Source organism: Chionomys nivalis, chromosome X, assembly GCF_950005125.1.
Source record: "Chionomys nivalis chromosome X, mChiNiv1.1, whole genome shotgun sequence".
Classification (NCBI taxonomy): domain Eukaryota; kingdom Metazoa; phylum Chordata; class Mammalia; order Rodentia; family Cricetidae; genus Chionomys; species Chionomys nivalis.
Genome location: NC_080112.1, coordinates 44622646 through 44646152, shown reverse-complemented (window position 1 = coordinate 44646152; position 23507 = coordinate 44622646). Strand labels below are relative to the sequence as shown.

At 41.4% G+C, this 23507-nt stretch overlaps 1 protein-coding gene across 12 annotated transcripts in view; it reads right to left on the bottom strand.

The window, feature by feature from the left end:
• The window catches only part of LOC130867386 (F-box-like/WD repeat-containing protein TBL1X), a 188471-nt gene that overhangs the window by 70757 nt on the left and 94207 nt on the right, over positions 1-23507 (bottom strand). For 8 of the 12 annotated variants that reach the window (XM_057759327.1, XM_057759323.1, XM_057759319.1 and 5 more), the window contains exon 2: positions 18909-18966. The gene's annotated coding sequence lies outside the window, so the exon portion shown is untranslated. Of the gene's footprint in view, positions 1-3066; positions 3146-18627; positions 18647-18908; positions 18967-23507 lie in introns of those variants that run through there. The other 4 variants (XM_057759321.1, XM_057759324.1, XM_057759332.1 and 1 more) reach the window with 2 other exon arrangements.

The following is a 23507-nucleotide window of genomic DNA, read 5'->3' as shown; positions in this document are numbered from 1 at the left end:
AGAATAGCTACATCATTAGAGTTAACCCCTCAGCAATGAGGTAATCTGCTGATAGATTCCGAAATTGATGGTGCTATTAGAAGATGGTGGAAATTTTAAGAGGTATAGTTTAGCAGGAGGAAGGAGGTCACTAGGAGACTGTCACTGAGGGATACACCTTGTCTCTCAGGACTTAGGATCCCACTCTCTCCTGGCCACCAGGTGGTGAGTAGCTCTGCTCCTCCACATCCTTCTACCAATGCTTTGCCTACCCCAGCCCAAAACAACTGACCAAACAACCACAAACTAAGATCTCTGAACCTATGGGCCCAAATAAATCTCCATGCCCTCCCCCATTTTGGTGTGTGTGTGTGTGTGTGTGTGTGTGTGTGTGTATGTATGTATGTATGTATGTATGTATGTGTGAGTGTGTGCACATGGAGAATATAGGTTGACAATCAGGGTCTTCCTCACTCTCTTACTATTTGAGGCAGGATTGCTCACTGAATCTGGATACTGCCAATTTGACTAGACCGACCAGCAAGGCCCAGGAGTACTCCAGCCTGCACTCCTATAGGACTCAGATTACAAGTATGTACCATCATGTCTGGCTTTTACATGGATGTTGGGGATCAAACTCAGGTCTTCATCCTTAAGCAGCAAGCACTTTACTGAGTCATCTTCCTACCCCCATTGAGTCTTCTCCTTTGTAAAGGATTTTTGTCTGTGTTACTTTGCCACAGCGATGTAAAATGACATTTAAAGAGAATAAGCAGAAAGCTCTGGAATTTGATTTCTGTCCCTACAAAAAGTCAGGGCAACTGGTAATGTAGTTTAATTTACCTGAACTCAAGAGAAGGGAAGTAACAGCTGATTTTACAGCCTTTGAGTTCAGAGAGGTAGTTCCAAACTCAAGGTAATTATCCTCCCCCTCCCTGAGGAAGCATTATATAACGTCTGGAAAGATTTTTGTCATATGAAAGGAAGCACAGTGGCAGAGTGCTTATGAAATTGTTCTGGGGGGCATTATTTTACATGAGGAACGTGTTGTAGGACATTTTAAAACACTCCTGATCTTTTTTCATTAAGTACCCTTCCCTGAATCATGACCCCAATCTATCTCTAGATACTACCAAAAGTCCTCCAGGGAGCAAAACATCCCCGAGAAGAGACCAGAACAGTTTACAGGTCTTGGAGAATGGTCGATACAGTTGACCCCTCATTTTGTAGGGAATTAGAAGGGCTGACCTAGATCTTAATTATAGTTCCTTATTTTGCCTAGTAGACTTGAGTCACTGAAACGAAGAAGGTATAGATGAACCATTTTTAGTTCAATATTTTCTGAGTCTCAGCAGCTTGCAACACAGGAAACAGTAAAAGAGACCCTGTTTCAAATGAGGTGGAAGGTGAAGACCCACAACCACATGTCTTCTTTAAGCTTAATTTGTGGTGGGGTATTATTTTAAATGAATCACAGTATGAAACTCCGTTTTATTTCACCCATTCATAGTCTTCCAATATTGTTGCCAAAATGTCAGCTGTGGGTACTAGAATGGCCAATCTACTGTGTTTTTTAGTGGTGTAGATCCTAACAATCCAATTCAGGATGTTAGTCCACTTAAATGAGAAATATGAATTAGATGTTTTAAAGCTATGCTGGTTTGCATGGGGTGTGTTAATCATTAACAGCTGCTAAGGGCCAAGTCAGGACTCCTTTTCATCTCTGGTCTTTGAGCAGGCACTCTGGAAAGCACTGCTTCCCATGTCAAGGCTCCATACTTAAAAACCTAAACAAGACTAGCATTTGGGCAAAGATGTCTCCCCCTATTCAGTAGGCTGTCTCCAAACACACCACATATCACATTGATTTAACCAGATTACAAGTGGAAAATCTTTCCTATTTGAGTTTCTAAATTCTTCCATGCTCCCTATAGTGGCTTGGAAGAGCTGATACATATACGAATTTGAAACCACCACCATCATCAGTCACACAGGACTAGGAATTCCAAGACCCAGCTGGCAGAGACCACCTTACAGCCTCTGAGATGGCTCTACAAGCTGTTGTCCTGTCCTGCTTGGGCAGATCAAAAGTCCCCATGCTGCTAGCAGTACTTGCTCTGCCAGATGAGTTCTAAATCATCTTTTCTCCAAAAGGAAAGAACAGTATGGGAGCACAAAGGAGAAAGGAGACTGTCTTAGGGACAGGTCAGCGGCAGGAAAGAACCCACCGGCTTTCTTTGGCCTGGCTCAAAACGCCTGAGACTCAGGCCTACAATGTCTTTACTTGACTGTAATGTGTAGAAAGCTTTCTAACTCTAGGCCCCCTTATTAGGAGATGGCATAATGCAACGATAAAATGAAGTTTTCCAACCTCAAAGAGTTTCAACTTAGAACTCCTGAAAGGACTTGCTTACTACTTACCACCTCCCTATCTGTGGGTCCCTGCATGCTGATACAGTTAACTACAGATCGAAATTATTACAGAAGTCTCTGCTAGGCATATATACTCTCAAATATTCCCATAAACAGTACCATTAACAACTCTGCATAGCACTTTTCAATAAGACAGTATTAGGAATTGTTAAGGCATCTAGAGAGGAATTAAATCCTACAGGCAGATGTGCATGGGTTATATGAAGATACCACATCACTTCACATACAGATCTCACACACCTGTGGCTGTGGTGTCCATGGGGTGGGTCCTAAAGCCAGCAGGCACCACAGGAGAAGATAAATGTCAACTGTCAAATTTGGAAGGCTGAGTTTGTGAAGAGATAAAGCAGCTTACAAATAGTTCAAGACAAAAAATTAAAATAGGGTCTAAGTGTGTGGCTAGCAAATGAGAAGTGCTGGGATCCATCCACAGCAACAAGAAAAGAAAGGGGAGAGGAGAAAGCCTATTCTAAACAAGGAACAAACCTGGAGGTGGGGGGTGGGGTGATCAGAAGGAAAAGAGAAAGGAAGAGGGATAAAAGGAGAAGGGAGGAGAGAAAATACACTAGGGCAGTACTACAAATTGATTTAAAGAGAAATATATTTTACATCTAGATAAAAGAAGAGTAAAAATGATTTAAAACAACCATTCACCTTGTCAGTAGTCCCCTATCTTCCTTAAATTGTAGCTGGCTCTGGGGCAGGGGGCCTCATAGAAGATAAAGTAAGATTCCTGTGAACAAAACAGATTCCTGAGGTCAAAATTGCTATCAGTTCTGGTTAGGGAATCTTCTGGGTCCACCCCAGCAGACAGATGCTAGGCCATGATCTTATCTATCACTTTTATCCCCATAATTTCCCTACAACAGACAAACAGACAGACAGACACACACACACACACACACACACACACACACACACAAACACACATCAAAAAGCAGATGGAAATGTCAGGCAAACATGAATAGAAAAAATGTGGCCTATACATCTAACAGCAGAAGAGCAGTGTGAAATAAAGAAAAATGAGGTTTAAACAATGACTGCAATAAGGATGAACCCCCGCACAATAATGAATGAAGTCTGATATAAAGAGACAGAACTGCAGGATTCTCCTTCTATGCAGTCCCTGAAGTGGAAAAACATGGGGACAGAAGAAGTGTAGTAGTTGGCAGGGGTGGGGCAATGGGGTGAGGTGTAACTGCCACTGACTGGGAGAACTATTTTCAGAGAATGAACTATTGCTATAAGCTAATGTAAGCATGACTGCACATTTTTTAAATATATGCTACATGTTAAGTGGATGGACTGTACAGCTCAAGTGAATTACATTTCTCAATTAACATAATTTCTCTTGATGTTGGTGTGGTTTACATCCCTTCTGCTCTCAAAATGGGTACTTCACTCAGTTCTTGGCCTGGGCTTCACAAATAAGCAGTCTATTGTTCCCTCCATGTTCACCAGGCCAGGGTCTTGGCCCTCCCCAAGGTGAAATTCCACCTGACAAACCTTACAGAAACATGGAGCCAGTAGAGAATACTGCAGGACATTCGTATTTATATGAGCATTCCTGGCATTTGGCAGAGCACCCTCTGTCCTTGAAGTCTGTCTTAGATACAGGAGGGTGTTTAGAAGCATCCAGAGACTCTGCCCATGAGATGCCTGTAGCACCTCTAAGATGTGACAACCACAAGTATTTGTAGGCCTTGCCAAGATTCTGCTGAAAGACACAATGTCCTTCACTTGTACCACCCTCCTAAGAAGCATCACAGTATACAGGCCAAAGTCCTACTATTCTGGACCATCTGAAACAAAGTGCAAACTAATGTCCCACTTATTTTTATATATCTATCTATCCATTCATTCACTCACTCATTTTTGAATAAACTTTTACTGGAAAGAAGGGCCCTAAATCGTGTAATTTAAAGAATATGCATTTTTTTTTCAAAACTTAGTATTTCTTATTCCATAATGCCTGTCTGACAACCTATGTTTTTCTTTTATTGAAAATAGATTCCTTTATTACATAATATATCCTGATTATAGTTTCCCCTCTCTCTACTCCTCCCAGTTCCTCCCAACCTCCCCTCCCCTCTGGATCCACTCCCTTTCTGCCTCTCATTAGTAAAGAACAGACTTCTAAGAGATAACAACAAAGCACAACAAAATAAAATATAATAAGATAAAGCAAAAACTATCATATTGGAGTTGGACATGACAACCCAACAGGAGGAAAAGACTATCAAGAAGAGGCACAAGAGTCAGAGACCCACTCATTCTCATAGTCAGGAGTCCCTTAAAAATGCCAAGCTGAAAGCTGTAACATCTACACAGAGAACTTTGATGCAGGCTGGTGTAGGCCTTTACAGCTTCAGTCTCTCAAAGCACTTGCTTAGTTGTTTTAGAGGACCTTGTTCTCCTGGTGTCTTCCACCCCTCTGATTCTTACAAACTCTGCAGGATTCCCTGAGCTGTGTCACTCACCTATTTTTTAAGACAGTGTCTCCAATAACCCTGACCAGCCTCACTCACTCTATATCTGAGGCTGGCTTTGAATTACTGTTTCTCTGCCTCCACCTCCTCAAGAGCTGGAACTAAGACATATGGCACCAAGCCCAGGCTTCTGTTCCCTTTTTATTCAAGAAACACAATAAATCATCCACATACAGACCGTAAGAAGAGAACGTACAGATAGACAAGGAAATTGGATACACTCAGGTGAACTTTGGAGAAGGTAAAATGAAATTACAAATACAGCATATGAAAGGGGTTTTTAAAGTTTTAGTTCAGTTATGGACAATTTCTAGACACCTGGATGTTGCAACTGTTCTTTATGGTTCTTAATTTCTCAAAGTGGGAACAGCTAAAACAACACAAACACTCACTCACAGATAGGATAAGGGACTGGAAAGATAGCTAGTTCAGTGGTTAACAGCATACTACCACAAAGGACCAATGTTCAATTCCCATACCTCACAATAGCCTGTAACTCCGGCTCCAGAGGATCCAATGCCCTCCTCTGGCCTCCACAGGCAGCAGCACACACATGCACATAAACAGACACACACAGGTAAGACTCATATATAACATAAATTTGCTTTTTTTTAAGGATAGGGTTAGGGAGAGCAGAAGGATGGGAATGTGCTGATTGCACATGTGTGTGGAGCTATGTGTTTATAAAGACCAGAGGAAGACTGCAGGAGGAGGAGGCGGGTGTGGTGAATGCACACGTGTGTGGAGCTATGTGTTCACAAAGACCGAAGGAAGACACCAGGTGACCTGTTTTATCATTCTGCACTTTATTCCCTTGAGACAGAAACTCTCAGTGAACCTAGAGCTAGGGTGGCAGTCAGCAATACCCAATCCTCCTGTCTCTAACTTCCACAGACCAGGCAGGGTACAGGCATGGAAAGTCATGCCTAGCTTTTTACATGGGTGCTAGAATCAGAAGTCAATGTTCATGCTTGTGCATCAACCAAGAATAATTATCCATCTCCCCAGAACTTAAAGAGGGTTCTTACAGTTTTAATTTTACTTATTTGTTTTTTGAGGGAGGAGGGACTATGCATGTGTGAATGAAAGAACAACTTTCAGGAGTACATTCTCTCCTTCCACCACGTGGGTCCCAGAACTCAGGTCTTCATGTTTGGCAATAGGTGCCATTACCCAGTGAGTCATCTCTCTAAACCCTAGACAGGCCCTAAAGGCTCTCAGCACACATCAAAACTACAAACACAAGTGAGAAGAGTCTATCTAGCTCAGCTGGTAAAGTTCTTGCCTTGTAAGCATGACGACCCGAGTTCCATCCCCAACATCCACTTGGAAATCCCCAGGCCAATGAGACCTTGTCGTCATTTCTGAGCAAGTTTATCCTCTGACCTCAAAATGTACATGCACACGAGTACCTGCACACACATGAACATGCACACATACACCCCAAATTTTTAAAAAAGGAAACATATGGCACATGAACCTTCTTAAAGCATTCCCTAATGATTGTATCTCCTTCAGGAATTACCTCCCTAGTCCTTTTCTTCATCAAGGTGGTTGAAGAACATTCCAAATCCAGGATGGAAGAGGTACTTCTGTGCCTGCGACATGCTCAAATGAGCAGGCTAGTGTTCTAGGGAAATACCTACCTATTAAATAGCAGGCAACTCATACCATGTGCTATAGCTCTTTGCTACTACGCAGCATACCCAGTGAAAGGGTTTCCTCGCATCAACAAAGACTCCTGGCACACAACATGCAGCTGGACTCCCCAACACAGACGTTGGACTTTTGCATTGTAAAGGAAAAAGACACCTGCAGCTCAGTCACTGATCCCTGATCTTTTCTTCCCTAAATACTCTTAAAGAGAAAATAGAGCAGGCTTTAGATCCCTTCCTTGCATGCAGAAACAATCTGTGGTGCCCAACAAACTGACTCTGTCCTGAATGCATTTGGCATTCGGAGAATAACACTTGATTAAAATGTTGTGACTTGCTACTCCAGTCAACTATATTTTAATTATTAAAAAAGTCAAATTTGCCAGGTGGTGATGGTGCACACCTTTAATCCAGCACTTGGGAGGTAGAGGCAGGAGGATCTTTGTGAGTTCGAGGCCAGCCTGGACTACAGAGTGAGTTCCAGAACAGCTAGGAGGGATACACAGAGAAACCCTGTCTAATAAAACCCAAGAGTCAAATCCTTGTTTTTGAAAGAGTATCTACACCTGTAAGCAACACATAATGCCACTGGCTTTTGCTTCATGGAACTGCATATCCAATAATATCCACATCTCCTGGGAACATGTGGTTTTCCAGAACGCTTATTTTCTGAATGATTTCAGTTTCAATTCTTGCATAACCATCTTACTACCTGGCTGACATAATTGTCATATGCTACTTTTCAGTTTCTGCCAAACAGTACATGAACAGGCTTCATTTCTAAGTAGTGCGGTTTCTTCTAGTATGATAATTATTATCAGTGTTGTCCGTTTGGCAAGCTGATCTGCCTCCGTCAGGGGGAGAAACACTACAATAATGTGCAGTATCTCAAACAAATGGAAAAATCAGTCTGACAATGCCAGCAGCATTCTCCATGCCAAGACCAGCTCTGTCTTCTGCCACAGGAGTCCCAGTTGTACTGGTGCACAGGGAATCACTTGTTTTATTACAGTGCCTAGTTCTACATGGCATTAACACAGCACTGTTTTAGCCCTCTGTGGATCTGTGCTCCCTTCTGTCTGTGCCAGCTTGGCACAATTGAGAAAGTCAATCCCAACACCTAGACCTGCACACATTACTAATGACCATACCTACAGTTTTTCTCTCCAGAGGCCAAAGCCTCCTCCAGGGTATGTGACCGACAGTGGATAGGGATTATCCAATAGGAATTTAAAAAATTCTCTTGTAGCCTTTAACAAATAAGTCAAAATCTTTTTGTCATGATCCAATTGTCTAGTCGGAGGTTGCCCAGACTGCTATACCAAATTGACTTTCCAGTTGCTGTCTAAGTGATGTTTGTTAAAGACAAGGACAAAGAGGTACTGCTCAGCTACCTCTCTTTACCTTGCCATGGTAATGCTGCAACACAGGGCCTGTGCACTCTAACGCAAATTGCAGAGGCAGGGCCTAGGGGCTTGTTCTATCTTTGCTTACTGGTAGTTTTAAAAATCTTTATGTATGTGTAGTGTACATGCATGTGGGTATGCATGCCAACCTGTCTGGGGTGCATGTGCACATGTACGGTGATGAATGTGGAGACCAGAGGTTGGCATTGGATGTCTTTCTCAATGGCACTCCTCCTTATTGAGGCAGTGTCTATCAGCTGAACCCAGAGCTCTGAAATATAGCCTGGTTTAGCTAGCCAATTTAGTTTGAGGATGCCATTTCTTCTTTCTGAGAGCTAAAATCACAGGTGGGCTGCTTTTATAACCACCCAGTATTTATGATTATTATGGTTATGTGGAATCAAATACTAGCCCTCACATTTGTACAAATGCTTTATACACTGAGTCATGTCCCAGTCTTCTTTGTTTTCTTTGGGGGCAGGTGTTCATGTAGCTTATGCTGTCTCGTAACTTGTCATGTGGGCAAGGAATGGCCTCCTGCCTCCAACTCCCAAGTGATGGGAATACATGTTAGGATTCTAAGTATGTACCCCAAACCCAGCTTTATGAGGGCCTGAGGACTGAACTCAGGGTTTTGTGAATGCTAGACAAACATTCTACCAACCAGCCCCCTCACACACATATACATTCCTTAACAACAGGCAATTAATTATACAACATCAAATCTATAGTTTACACTTAGCATAAATCAGAACAGCAAAGGAAAGATAGCCTGGGAAGCCACATGACAGTCAGATGCCTGGCTTTCTATCTGAGCCCTAGCATTACCAGTCTACCTGTGCATGCTGCCAGAGTTCTGACCTCATTCAGAGTCCCTCGACTCCTTGCTTATAATAAACAGGAGTTGGCTGCTTATACATATCTTATTGTAGGGATCCTGCGCAGTCTGTTCAGCATGAAGCAGTTTCTCTGAGTGGCAATGTAAGATGGTATATACCCACCTTCTGTGTGTACTGTATGCCAATAGCATTGGGAAAATACTCCAATGTCCATGTGTTAATAAAGTCTTGCTCCCTAGGGTAAAACTACCAGGAAGTAGTGGAACCTTTAAAACACAGACGTGTACAGGAGCAACTTAAGTCACTAAGGGGTGGTGCCTGTGCAGGAGATAAAAAGACATTGGCCCCTCCTCTTCTACTCTACTTCCCAGCCATCATGGGTATCTTTGTTACTCAAGCCTGATGAGCCAAGATTGATCTCTAGAGCCCACAGTGGAGGAAGAAAACAAACTACAAAAGTTGTCCTCTAACTTCTACATGAAGTTCGTAGCATAAATGCACTAACAATCACACACTTATACAATAATAGTCTATAACATTTTTTAAATTATCTAATTTTTTACAACCTAACTGCTTAGTATTAGGCGAGCTCAAGATTTTAAAAATCAGTTTTAAAAATAAGCAGAAAGTCAAAAGAGAAGGTATTTGTCACTCTAACTTTATATAATTTAAAAGCAATTACTTTAAAGTATGAACATGGTAAATACTGAGCCAGGTCTAAAATGATGGCTTTGGGGAAAAGAAGAGGGCTGGAGTCCCCATTCTTTCAGGTATACTGTCTGGGCCTACAGAAATGAATCTCTTCATCTTACCATGCGAATCAGTCTTCTCTAATGGATGCCATCCAAGTTTGCTCTCCTGGAGTGCATAGCACCTGAATAAACTCTGAGACAAAACACCAAGCACATGAACTGACAGAGACTCATCAGTGACACAGACCATATTCTTGTACAGTTAACTGTCACTTAGGCCATCTTATTGCATTCTAACTGGGTAAGCACCTTCTAAATCCAAGCTGTTACCTTCCAGAGATGAAAACAGCTCCCATAAGCTACTCTTTAGGAAGAAAAGAGGGGGGAGGGGCAAGACCTGCAATAGGTTTAAAGCTGTAATTATCTCAAAACCTTTGCATACTTCATTTATGATGTTCTGCTTTGGGGAAAAAAAAAACAGAAAAAAAAAACCCTTTATCATTCTCTACCTTGTCTTTTGACAAGGCATCTCACTAAACCTGGAGCTTACCAATTTGTTATAGCTAGACTAGCTTGCTGGCAAGTGGGATTTGGTACAATGGTACCTGGGACACTACTGTAGTGAAGGTTGGTAATGTTAGTAGAGGAGGGTAGTGTTCAGTTGTTTTTCCAGGGGTAACAAGAGTGCAACACACAGCATGTTTTTGCCTTTCCAACATCAAACCTTTCCAGGCAAAGTTCTTCTAACTGTGAATCCATTACTTAGATGAAACCTTCCTAGCTGGACTCACCCAGAAAACGTGTGATTATTTTTAGGCCCTTCTAAAAGCATGAAACAGGCTGTCATGCTGGAAGTAACTCCATAGCAATGTACCCCACTACTGTTGCCTGCAACGCTTTCTTTCCAAGAAGTTGTGAGGCCTATAAAGAATGGTATGGACTTCATTTAATAAAATGCATCAGAAGGGAACACAATCTCTTTTATCTCCTGGGCATCCTGGGCCCTCACCTAAGTTACAGGAGAAAAGGGATTGGAAAGAGGCTTTCTTCAGCACTCAGAGATTAAACACAACTGAGAAACTGCTTTTGGTATGAGGATTCCAGAGTCATCTTTGGAATACAGAATACCTGAGACAGCTCACACGCAGATTTTTGATTCTTATACAAGATGAAGGTATCACACCAGTTCCTCTTTACTAAAAAAAGAAACCAATTCAACTCCATAGTACCAAAAAGGAGAAGACATATCAGACAAGGTATACACAGCATGTTGTGATGTGGTCTGTGGCCAATTAGGACAGTCCAGGGCTCACTGAGACAGCTAAGAGTTTTGTATATAGAGAAGGAAAGGTATGTGTCAAAGCATAACCTCAGATGACATTCCTAAGGATGGCTATCCAGCTTGTTTATTAAGACAGGACCCAAGTAGGTCAGGTTGGCTGTCCAGCAAGCCACAGGTCCACTGGTCTCTACTGCTGGGACAAGCTCACACTACAATTAGTGTCTGAGTTTTTTGGGGTTTTGTTTTTGCATTTTAATGTGGGTTAACTCAGGTTTTCATGTCCATACACTAAATACCTTACTGAATGACCCATTATTCCAGCTTTCCCAGAATTAATTTATAATTCACCAACTAGCCTCAACTGCAAAGCCATAAATCTATCCATTCCCTCCTTATCTGAATGTCACACAAGATTAATATTATTCCTCCCACTCATTGACAAAGACAAATATCCACAGAGTGCAAAGTAACAAATATCCATGTAAATAAATCTGCAAAAAGATTCAGTCAAAAAGTGACACATGCAGGTAAAACATGCTATTTTGAACACATATATACTATAAATTAAGCATTACTTGTATGAAAAAGAAAGTGTCTTTAAAGTAGATGTAAAGAAGCTTACACAGCAGTAAATACCATCCTTCCATTGTCGTCAAATATGTTGCCTTTAATTCAGGTTCTTAGACAAAACCATGAAAGCAGCCCATGTTTTCAAAAATATAAATTCTTAGCCATATTTAAAATTAGTGATATAAAATATGAACAAGGAAGTCAGGGCCATGAGGGGTGCACCCAACCACTGAGACAGGGGGGCCGATCTATTGGGAGCTCACCAAGGCCAGCTGGACTGCTACTGAAAAAAACATGGGATAAAACCGGACTCTCTGAATGTGGTGGATAATGAGAGCTGACGAGAGGCCAAGGAGAATGGCACAGGAACTTTCATCTGGCGATGGATCGAGAGAGAGACAGAGACCCAATTTGGATCAACCGTCTGAGCTCTTAAGGTCCAAATGAGGAGCAGAAGGAGGGAGAACATGAGCAAGGAAATCAGGACCACGAGGCGTGCACCCACCCACTGTGACAGTGGAACTGATCTATTGGGAGCTCTCCAAGGCCAGCTGGACTGGGACTGAATAAGCATGGGTTGAAACTGGACTCTCTGAACAAGGCGGACAATGAAGGCTGATGAGAAGACAAGGACAATGGCACTAGGTTTCGATCCTAATACATGAACTGGCTTTGTGGGAGCGTAGCCTGTTTGGATGCTCACCTTCCTGGACCTAGATAGAAGTGGGAGGACCTTGGTCTTCCTGTAGAGCAGGGAATTTGGACTGCTCTTCAGTATCGAGAGGGAGGGGGAGTGGAATAGGGGGAGGAGAAGTGGAGTGGGGATAGGGGGAGGGGAGCGGGGGGAGGAGGCAATATGTGGGAGGAGGGGGAGGGAAATGGGAAACGGGGAGCAGTTGGAAATTTTAAGTAAAAAAGAATAAAAAAAAAGAAAAAAAATATAAATTCTTAGCCATATTTAAAATTAGTGATATAAAATAAAATAAATAACTATGCATCCCAGTAGATAACCCAGAAAACCTGGCTGTGAGGATATATGCCCCCTACAAATGAAAATTTCTCTTTAGTTTTTCAAAGGAGGAAAGGGACTTCAAAGCTGTATTTTATTTAGTTTACAACAACTAAATTATATATATATATATATATACACACACACACATATATACACACATATATACACACATATGTATGTATATAATTATAGTTAATAACTGTAACAGAAGGCAAGAATGTGCTTGAAAATGCCAGCAGAGCACTCAGAGATAACATAAAGGACATTATCTCCACAACATATTACAGATCATCTTACTTTTTAAAAATGTATATGTGCGCACGCTTCCATGTGTGTGCCAATATATGTGTGTATGTGTAATGGATAGGTGCTAGCTGTCTTCCTGGATCACTCCCCACTTTATTTACTGAGACAAAGTCTCTCACTGAAACTGAAGCTTGCCAATTTGGGTATTCTAGCAAACTAGCTTTCCATGGGAATCCCATCTCTGTCTCCCAAACCCTAGGGGTTACAGGCGGGCCGTTGTACAGTAGCCATTTTGTATGAGGTGATGATTATCCAAACTCTAGTCCTCATGTATGCACATGTGCTTTATCCCCTGAGCCATCTCCCCAGCACCTGCAGCTTACTTTCATTATTTCAAAGAGCTGCACACTTGCTTCCTATGTATTCTCCATTCTCAACCAAGAGTCAGATGAAACCTAGGTTACCACAAATTAATATACTAAAATCCCTGCCTGTTATCTACGAAGCAGGTTATTCTCTGTGTGTATTCCTCTGTGTGTGTGCGCGTGTGTGTGTGCGCGCACACACGCACACACATGCATACACACACACGAACATGCCTGTGTAGGCCAAAGGTAGATAGGTGTTGGGCATGCTCCTCAAGCACACTCCACTTTCTTTAACAGGGTCTCTCGTCGAACCTGAATTTCACCACTGGCTAGAGTTGCTAGCCCATGAGCTCTAGGCATCCTGGTCCCTCCCTCCCCCAGCATTGGTATTACAGGTTCTACTCTGCCTCATGAAGCTTTTCAAAAACAGGTGCTAGGAATAAAGCGTGCATAGCAAGCACTTTTCTAGCTGTACCATCTCCCCAGCCTGGGAGAGGAGGTATCCTGAGGAGATGCTCTACAGGTTCATACCAAAATAGCAAAGAAGTCTGTCTCAATTATTCCATATACATAAAGTGAAACCTTTGGCCAATAAACATAATACCCCTGGGATTACAGATTCTGATAACAAGCTGGAATTGAGTCAGATGCAAATACAGAGCTGGGATTCCAGTCAGATGCAACCTGCTAAGAAGTAGATATCACATTTCAGACTAATCAAGAACCCTTTCACATGAAGACGAAACCTCATCACCCTGATTGCAGGAGTCATGCAACTCATCCACACAGAGCCAAAGTCTACAGCTCTTCATGGAAGTAACCTTACATGGGGTGGGAAAGAGGAATGTCTGAATTAGGGTTAGAGTAAAGGAAGACAGGCAGGGGACTGCTACTCAGTCCTGAAAAGAGAGTCCTAGCAAACATCTTGTGATGGGAGGGCAGCAGATGAGATCATGTTTGCACTATAACAACAAAAAGAACCATTAAAGAAGCTTCTACTGCTTTTATTCTTCTGTTGTTCTTTCCTTTGGAAGCTGGAAGGCATAAAAAGGTAGAAGTTGTCCCAAAACAGTAGCAGAGAATTTTGAAAATGAATTATGAAAGAAGCCTTTGAGAAAAGCAGTCTAAAATTTTCCACGAGAGTACATGTCCCACCTCAAATTCCTGTCACCATGTGCAGCCATAACAGATCTATCTTTGAAGTAAGTCTTTGCACAAATGGCCTGATTTTAAATGGGCAATAGACTTTAGTAGGCATTCTCAAAAGAAGATAGAAAAATGGACACACATAGGAAAAGACTTTCTGACAGAACACCGTTAGCACAGCCACTAAGATCAACAATTCATAAATGGGACCTCGTGAAACTGAGAAGCTTCTACACATGCAAAATGGTAGCCTAAAGAATGGAAAAAGGTTTTTACCAACTACACATCCAATAGAGGACTAATATACAAAATGGACAAAGAACTAGATATCAAAAAAAAAACAATTAAAAACTAGGATACATGGATAAACACAGAATTCTCAATATAGGAAACTCAAATGGCTGAGAAACACTTAAAGAAATGTTTAACGTCCTTAGTCATTAGGGAAACGCAAATTGAAACAACTATGAGATTCCCTTTTACACCTGTCAGAATGACTAAGATCAACAAAACAAGTAGGAGTTCATGCTCGTGAAGACATGGATTAGGAGGAACACTCCTCCATTGCTGGTAGGAGTGTAAAGTCAGCCCCTATGGAGATTAATGTGGTGGTTCCTCAGGAAGATGAAAATTCATCTAACTCAAGATTCAGCTAAACCAGTCTTGGGCATATAGCCAAAGGATTCTTCATCTTACCATAGAGACACATGCTCAACTATGCTCATTGCTGCTTCATTCATAATATCCAGAAATAGGAAATAACCTACATGTCCCAAGGAAATAACTTACATGTCCCTCAACAGAAGAATGGATAGAGAAAATGTGGTACAATTATGGGATGATTACACAGCCATTAAAAATGAAATCATGAAATTCACACATAAACACATGGAGCTTGGGGGAAAATCATCCTGAGTGAGGTAACACAGATCCCAAAAGACAAAAATGCTATGTATTCATTTATATGTGAATGTTAGCTCTTAAGTCTTCAATAAGTAAGCTACAATCCATAGGCCCACAGTGGTTAGTTTTAAGAATAGAAGACTAGAAGGGAGGGATGAATTTCCCTAGGAAAAGGAAATAGGATAGTTATGAATAAATGGGGGCAGAGTGTAGAAGGAGAATGTCAAATGGGGAAGGGAGAGAAGAGGGGACAAGGGAGGGAATATGGGGAGGGATAGCTTAAACTAATGGCCATTTGAGGGTTCATATGGAAACCTAACACAGTAAAAAGCTTCTTAAAATATGTATGTATGTGAAAGTAATCTAAGTAGAATCACAAAATAACAGGAGAGGCAAACTCCCAACTAAACATTTCTCACGCCAAATGAAACCTCTATGCCAGTAATGGATAATGTCTAATATAGTTGTTAGCCAATGAGGCTCCATGGACACCCCACACAATGCAGGCAATTGCTAAGGCTGTTGGTTGCTTTCCAGACTGATGCAAAAGCCCTGTTGTTGAAGACAGAACCTACATAACTCTCTGAACATGGAGAAGTCAAGCTGGTGCACACCTAGGGCCTTCACCTCTACTGACTAATGTCCATGTTACTGGAAGTTACTCTGCACACAACCAGAGGAGAAAGGTAAACACCAACCCAGGTACAAACCCCTTGATCTACAGTAGTGACTTGCCTGCAAGATACTCTGGTGTACTGGTAATGAAAAGCTGTGAGAGTAACTAATCGAATTTAAGGTCCACACCATGAGATGGAACCTACATCCAATGCTGCTTTGGTGGCCAAGAACCTGAGACCAGGGACCTGGTGAAAAACCAAATGTTAGGGCTGGAGAGATGGCTCAGAGGTTAAGAGCACTCACTGACTGCTCTTCCAGAGGTCCTGAGTTCAATTCCCAACAACCACATGATGACTCACAACCATCTATAATGAGACCTGGCGCCCCTTTCTGGCTTGCAGGCACATAATATAATAAATAAATATTTTAAAAAATGTTATTATAAAAAAAAGAAAAACCAAATGTTACTGTCCTGCTAAAGAAACATAACAGTGAAATGACTCCTAATGTATTCTGCTGAACACATACATCAGTGCCTTGCTCAGCCATCAACAGGCAATCTTCCTCCTACAGCAGGTGGGAACAAATACAGAGACCCATGGCCAGACATTATGCAGAGAATGAGATACCTTAGAATACTCAGGCCTAAATGAGATGTCGCCATCAAATTCTTCCCCTCAGGGATCAGGGAATAGATCGGAAAAGGAGGCAAAAAGACTGTAAGAACTAGTGGGGAGGAAGACACCAAAAACAGTTTCTTCCAAACACTTAACAGGATCTACAGATATACAAACTCACAGAGTTTGAGCATGTACTGAGCATACAGGGGTCTGCATCAGATGGATACTTAGAACTGAGAGAAGTGGATGCAAATCCTCAATCCCTAACCTAGAAGCTTTCTCCAATTGATAACTACTTGCAAAGAAAAATTAATTTTGTTCAACTGCATCTCACTGAGTATATAAACCACACTGAAAGGCAAGTCCCATGCCTAGCAGTAGTTGGCCAATACAAAACAAATTCAATGGTATTTTTGGAGGTTCCCTGCTTGTATCATAATGCTTTGACTGGGTATTATCTTTTTCCTTCCTTACAAGTCTTTTAAGTATATATTATGGTTTCCTGTGTTGTGTTTTTATGGGATTTCAAACCACACGTGTGTGTGAGAGCACGTGTGCACACGTGTTTAGGTGATTCTTGTACTTTTGTTTTGGCTCATTTTCTTTTCTCAGTCTGTTTCATACTACTCCAGTTTATTATTATTTTAGCTTATTTTATTATTATTTTTAAATGCCCACATGTATTCTAATGAGGAAAAAGGGTATGTATTTGGAGGGGAGGATTTTAGTTCAACCTGAATGACCTAATATAGTATGGTGATTATTTTTCCAATGTACAGTTACACTGAGAGCATGCACATTAGGGGATCTAAGGACATGTCGCTTCTTCCTGAAGTACTGTATACTGTAAGAATCTGCTCCCTCTGTGTGTGTGCACTCGTGTGTGCATGCGCATATTTCTCTGTCTCTCTCTTTCATAAATGCACACTCAAAGGTACATATACTGACAGATTGTCTTGTAGGACAATAGGACAATGTGACTACTACTAGAAAAGGTGAAGGACAGGAAATCACAGTAGTATGTTTGTAACTCGCTGGTGAGTTTTCCCAGGTTTCATAGTAAAAGGTTTTCAGCAGCATGGTGGTACATACCTGCACTCCAGAGGGTAAAGCATGAGTGTGAGTTAGAGGTCAGGCTGAGCAACACAGAGAGACCTTATGTCTTATTAATAAGAAAAATAAAAAGGCTTGGAGAACACAGTTCATTGGTAGACTGCTGGCCAAGCATGTGCAATGCCCTGAGTGTGGTATCCATCACCACAGGAAGAGAAGAGAAAGTTTCCAAAATGACTGCGTGGTACATGAATGAGCAGATGACGAAATAGCATTTGAGTCTACTAAGAAATGAAACATCGATACCAAACCACACTTTAGTCCCTGAAAACAGTCTTCGAGTGGAAACCAGCACACACAAAAGGCTAAGCAAATGCACACACAGAAAGTAGGTGTATGGTACTTATGAGCTGGGGAGAGACTGGTAACAGAGTTTCTTTAGGGATTGGTAAACTATTGTAAACATGATGGTGGGGATATGATTTCTTGAATATAGTAAAAATCACTAAACTGTGTGCATCAAATGGGTGAACTATCTCATCTCAAAAAAGCTGCTACCAAGAACCAACAAACGTTAGGTGGGAAGTGCTTAGCAAAAGGCACACACCCAGACATACCCTGCACTCACACCCTGTGGCTTCTACTCCGAATAAACTCAAATCTACATCACATGACTCTGTGCTCTCTACAAGACAGAAGTAACAGGTCAAGGACTGCCAGCAATGAGACTCATAAAAAGTGCCTATAACAGATGCTTTCAATCAAAACCTAGTGACAAAGGAAGGACAACGAGCATATCAGCTTCCAAAGGTCCCATTCTACCAGACGCTGCCTCCTTCTGGTTTTGATAAACAACCCATACCAACACTGATGAAAAATGCTTCCCCAGCAGCCATTTACTAACCATGCTACCTCAGAATCTGGCCAAAATATGTTTATGGAAAAATCTGGCTGACATACACAGACTTTCAAGGCTTAGTTCACTTCCACACTAATTTCATGAGGAGCATCTGAAAGCCTGGGATATAGAAATCAGAGCCAAGTGCTTTCAATTTTTTTTAAAAGTCAGGGTAAAATAAGAACTTCATATGTACATGGCAGAAGAGATCAGCAGCTATGCTCCACTGAAAAGTACACACACTGTGGTCACTCTCCATGTTTGTTTTCTAAAATTGATACAGGACTGAGGGTGTAGCTTGGTGGCATACCCAAGACAGTCAATCCCAGTACTGCAAATTTTTTTTAAAAAGGTATAAATCTCTAAATTCCTAAAGCTAAACTAAAGGTTTTATGTGTTTAGGAGTGCAGCTTGGTACCTTGCTAGCATGTACAAGGTCCAGTGTTCCAGGTGCAGCACATCTAAGAAAAAAAAATGTGAAAGCCGTTTATTATGAATTACTGCTGATATTACTCATCCTTTCCTTCTCAACCATTTGCTAGTAAAATCAGTCAATTGCAACAAATGTTGGTAAATCACCATTTCCAATGCAGAAACCCAACACTGTCACATTTATTTTTTTTTTAAGCTCAGGAAATACAGGAAGACTGACATGTTAAGTCACTACATAGTGAGAAACCATTTTACGATTTCACTTACTCAGAAGTAAACGCAGGCAAATCCTTTTCTTTCAGACTTCTTGTCTATCTTCAATTACCTGTTAATGAATAATAGCCAAAGTAAGGTAAAAATGTCAACCAATACATGCTGAAGTGTCAACATCTTATTACTGGACAGAGGTGATTTAGTTAAATCTAGTCAGTCTGCATGCAGACACTTTAGTCAACAAAGGACCACATATAAGACAGTGACCCCATACACTTTTATCATCTGTGGTATCACAACCAGGTTGCTTCCAGTGCACGTACTCTATGGACGCCCACCCAGCAAAATCTAAAGACGCATTCCTTTGCACGTACCCCCTGAAGAGCTCCTCAACTATACCATAGGAGCATTCTGTAGCTTTACTAAGAACCACATAAGGTGGCAGGAAGCCGTCACTAATGAACTTAATAACTATACAACTGCATAAAGTACACAGAGAGACAGTTCACACAAACCTGCTCAGAGTTTATCCTGATCTCAGAATGCTCAGGAGCAGCCTATAAATGACATTTCTCAGTTACAGAAATCCCCCCAGGAACCTTCTCAATGCTAACACAACCTCCTCTGTCATCCAAAAGAACACCAAGTGAAAACTGAAGATCTTTCAAGTAAAGGTAAGACTAAAATAATTTTAAATGGGCAGAATGCAGTGGTACACAACTTTAATCCCAGGAATTAGAGACCAGAAACAGAAGGATCTTACGTTCAAGACTAGTCTGGGCTGCATAGTAGCCTACATAGTCACTCTGACTGTGCCGATTGAAACAGCTGTTTCCCAGATACAGAAAGCACCCCAAAGGACATAAACAGCCTGTTTAGAATTTTCTGGTCTAAGAGCATAAGGTAGGGAAAGCATAAGGTGGAAGAGATGGCTCTCACTGTGCACAGGCAAGAGAGGAGGATTGTCAGAACATGTGATGTCCCTACTTTCCAGTGACAAATAGTTCTGTGGACAAATTCAAACACACACATGTGCACATGCATATAAAGAACCATGGTCAACTGGCCTCCAGAGAACTCATATCTATACCAGCACAGGTAACACCTCAAGACACACTCCAGAGCAAGCTGAGCTTGCAATCCCTACATTAGCTTCCAATGTGGGTAGGGCTAAGAAGTCATGGCTATGAGTAAGTGTGTCCACCATGCATGATCCCTACTGCTGAACCATGTCCACTGAACTGTGAGCTTCCTGTGGTATCTCAGAGAACAGCAGCAATTCTCACTTATTCTCTGTGTCTTGTTTTCATGTCTACATATTCTCAGCCCAGGGAAAACCTAAAGGGCCTTCCTGGCCGATGGGGCAAGGACAAAGAGAAAGGGAAACTGAGGATTCTAACTCTTTGGTGTGTTGCCTTCCTCTAACCCCAGGCAGGGAAACAGAGCCATTTAGATATAGACAAACAAAAAAAAGCAGCTGCATGCCCAGCCAGTGTAGGCTGAAAGAATTCATGGCCAGCAGCTTTGAAACATCTGCAGCTGGCAAAGTCAGCTCCAAGATACCTGTTCACGTATTTAAATACTCGGTCTCCCGCTGGTAGCACTGTTTGGAAAAGCTATGAGACTTTTAAGAACTGAGTCTTGGCCGAAGTAAGCCACTGAGGGCAGACCTCAAGCTATAACTGGCACTGACACAGCAGCCACACAGTAGTGGACTGCACTCTTATTTGTATTATATATGTATGGTGTCTCTCTGCATGTGTGTGTGTATCACGCGCATGCATGAGTATAGTCTCCACAGTGGTTACTACAATTGAATATGAAAATGTTCTTAGTGTGGAATGGTAGAAAAGCAGGGTCGCTGTTACAAATCCTATAATCACATACAGCAGGTTCTCCCTTATCTGAGATGTTAGTTTCAGCTATATGTGGTCTAAAAATATTAAGTGCAAAATTCTGCAACTAAACAATTCTTTTGTTTTAAATGGCACACAACTATGATTTGTACGGATTCTTGTACTGTCCCCGTCTCATCCAAATTAAGATTCATCCTTTAGTTCGGCACATCTACACTATACATACCAGTCCCTACATTGGTAAATTAGAGGACATCCATTATTATACGGCTTGTCACACATAGCACTACAATGCTCATGTAACCAGATATTTCTTATTTTACTTAATAATAACGTTCATGCTAAATTTACTTACCCACATCATTTCACTTCATTACAAAGGCATCACAAGAACAGTGGGTACCACATAATGATATCGTAAGGGAAATTCACATTCATGTAGATTTTATCATAGTATACTGTTACAGCTGTTGTATTATTGTTACATTTTGTATTATGTATCTTACTGTGGTAACATACATTCCATTTTCTTACACATATGTAGTTGGCATAGGAAAAATAAAATGTAATACAAGCTTTATTAGGAATCTACTAGAAACCTTAAGCTAAGTTCCCCACGTACGGGAGAGGGTGCAACTATTTTAATTCTATTGGAGTGGTGCATTCCACTGTGGACAGTGTGAGGAGCTAAAAGGACACAAACATGCAGTTATTATCTGAGGAAGTTAGGGAGAAAAATGAACATAGGCAATGATTTCCTATGATCATCAAACTGGCAGATTGGCTTCATCCACAGCTTTGCAATCTGTGCTCACCAGTTTTATGAATGCCATATGTCTAGACCAACCCACCCTTCATTCCTTGTCCAGGGTAACTAAGCAGGTCTCCTAACAGGTTTCCCATTGCCTAGTCTCACGCCCTTGGAGAGAACTTACTTACCCTGTTCAGACCTGCAGCAAAGTCATCACCTCTGTCCTTCACACCCATTACCAAACCCTCTGCTTCTTATGCAGAGTCCAGGGCTGTCTTGCCAGATTTATTCTTTGCAGAATACACCCTTTTGGTTCCTTGATTCAAAACTGAAAAGAACCCGCAAGGAGCACTATGGTCTCTGAGTCTTTGTCTCTGGGTATGAAGTAGACAGTTTTTATGACTCTATTCTCTCTAGGAATTAAGAGCACAGATCCCAGGTCAGAGAAGCTAACACAAAACCAGCTGGCTTAACATCCCAGGGTCCAGCATGCTCAGGGCCTTCTACTCCTTGCCTATAGAGTAAATGACTTCCTGAAGGATGACACAATGTTAGAGGATAGCTTCTACCACATTCACTAAAGAGCCTAGAGAATCTTTTGTGGCATGCAGAGAATGTTATATACCTAAAATTGGTTTTGGGATTGAACTCCATTGTGCGTATGAAGAATTTTCAGCCTTGTCAATCAGCACTAGGTTACTCAAACAAAAACCTGGTGTGGGTGGGAGGGGGGCCTCATGAGGGGCACCTATATTACCCAGGTGCTGGGAGAGATAAAGATATATTGAAAACGCATAGTGTTACTCCTCCTAGCTCATCAATATCATCAGCTGGCCAAACTGGTAGCACACACCTGTCACCTCACCACTCAACAGGTAACAGGAGGATCGCTAGTTTGAGGGCACTCTGGAATGCGGAGCAAGACTGTGTGCCAAAACAAACAAACAAATAGGCTGTGTGGTAAAATAAATAAGCAAGCAACTGAAAGACATCATTACTAGCTATCATTTTAAAAGGTTTTTTTCAAAAGAAGTATCAAGGATACTGAAGAATCAATAAGGTATATTACTCTAAACTTTCCCTTCTTACATCAAGAAAAAGTTATTTCTGTACCAACTCCTTGTATTTAACTCAATGGAAACACTGAAGAACTTGTAGCTCTTTCTTTGCTTTTGGGGCGTGGGGTGTAGGGTGTGTGTATGTGTGTCAGTCTGTATCAGGTGTCTTCATCTACTGTTCTCCATGTTTGTTTGGAGAGTTTCTAAGTGAACTTGCAGCTCACCAATTGGGCAAGACTGCCTGACCAGCAAGTCCCCAGTGTCTATGTGTCTCTGATCCCCAGCTATGAAGTTACAGATGCATGTTATGTTAACACAGCCACCTTTTACATGGATGCTGGTGATCTGAACTATAGCACTTGACCCACCAAGCCATCCAGTTGCTGTGAACTATTTTAGTTCTAATACCTCACTTTGATTTTCTGCTTTTCTGTAAACTTCATGTAGCCTATTTAATGTACAAATTTCAATAATGTTTAGAGAAATATCACCCTCTAACAAGTAAGGAGACAGAAAATAACTAAAGTGTATGTAATCTAATGCCTCCAAATTTTTTTTTTAATTTTTTTGTGTATACACACTACAGAGGTCAGAAAAGAGCATCAGATCCCCTCAAGTTAGAACTGTGAGCCATCTGATATGGTGCCTGGAATTAAACTTAGGTCCTTTGCAAGAGCAGCAGTGTGCTCTTAACCTCTGAGCCATCTCTCCAGCCCCCAAGACTCTTTTAATTGCATTGAAATTCAATGATTTGGGTGCTTTGTTAGTCACTAAGAATCTTTCATGTAAAAACTACTTTTGAAGAACTTTATCCTTCATGTGCAGACCCGAACGACCTACAAGGCTTTGACTAGGGTCTGGCAGAAACTGTGTGATCCAGTATCCATCACACTAAATTTAGCAATACACTGTGTCCCTGAGGCACTTCCACAGGAAGCAAGATTAAAATAGGATGCATTCAGCTAACACACCAGAATTCAAATGCTAC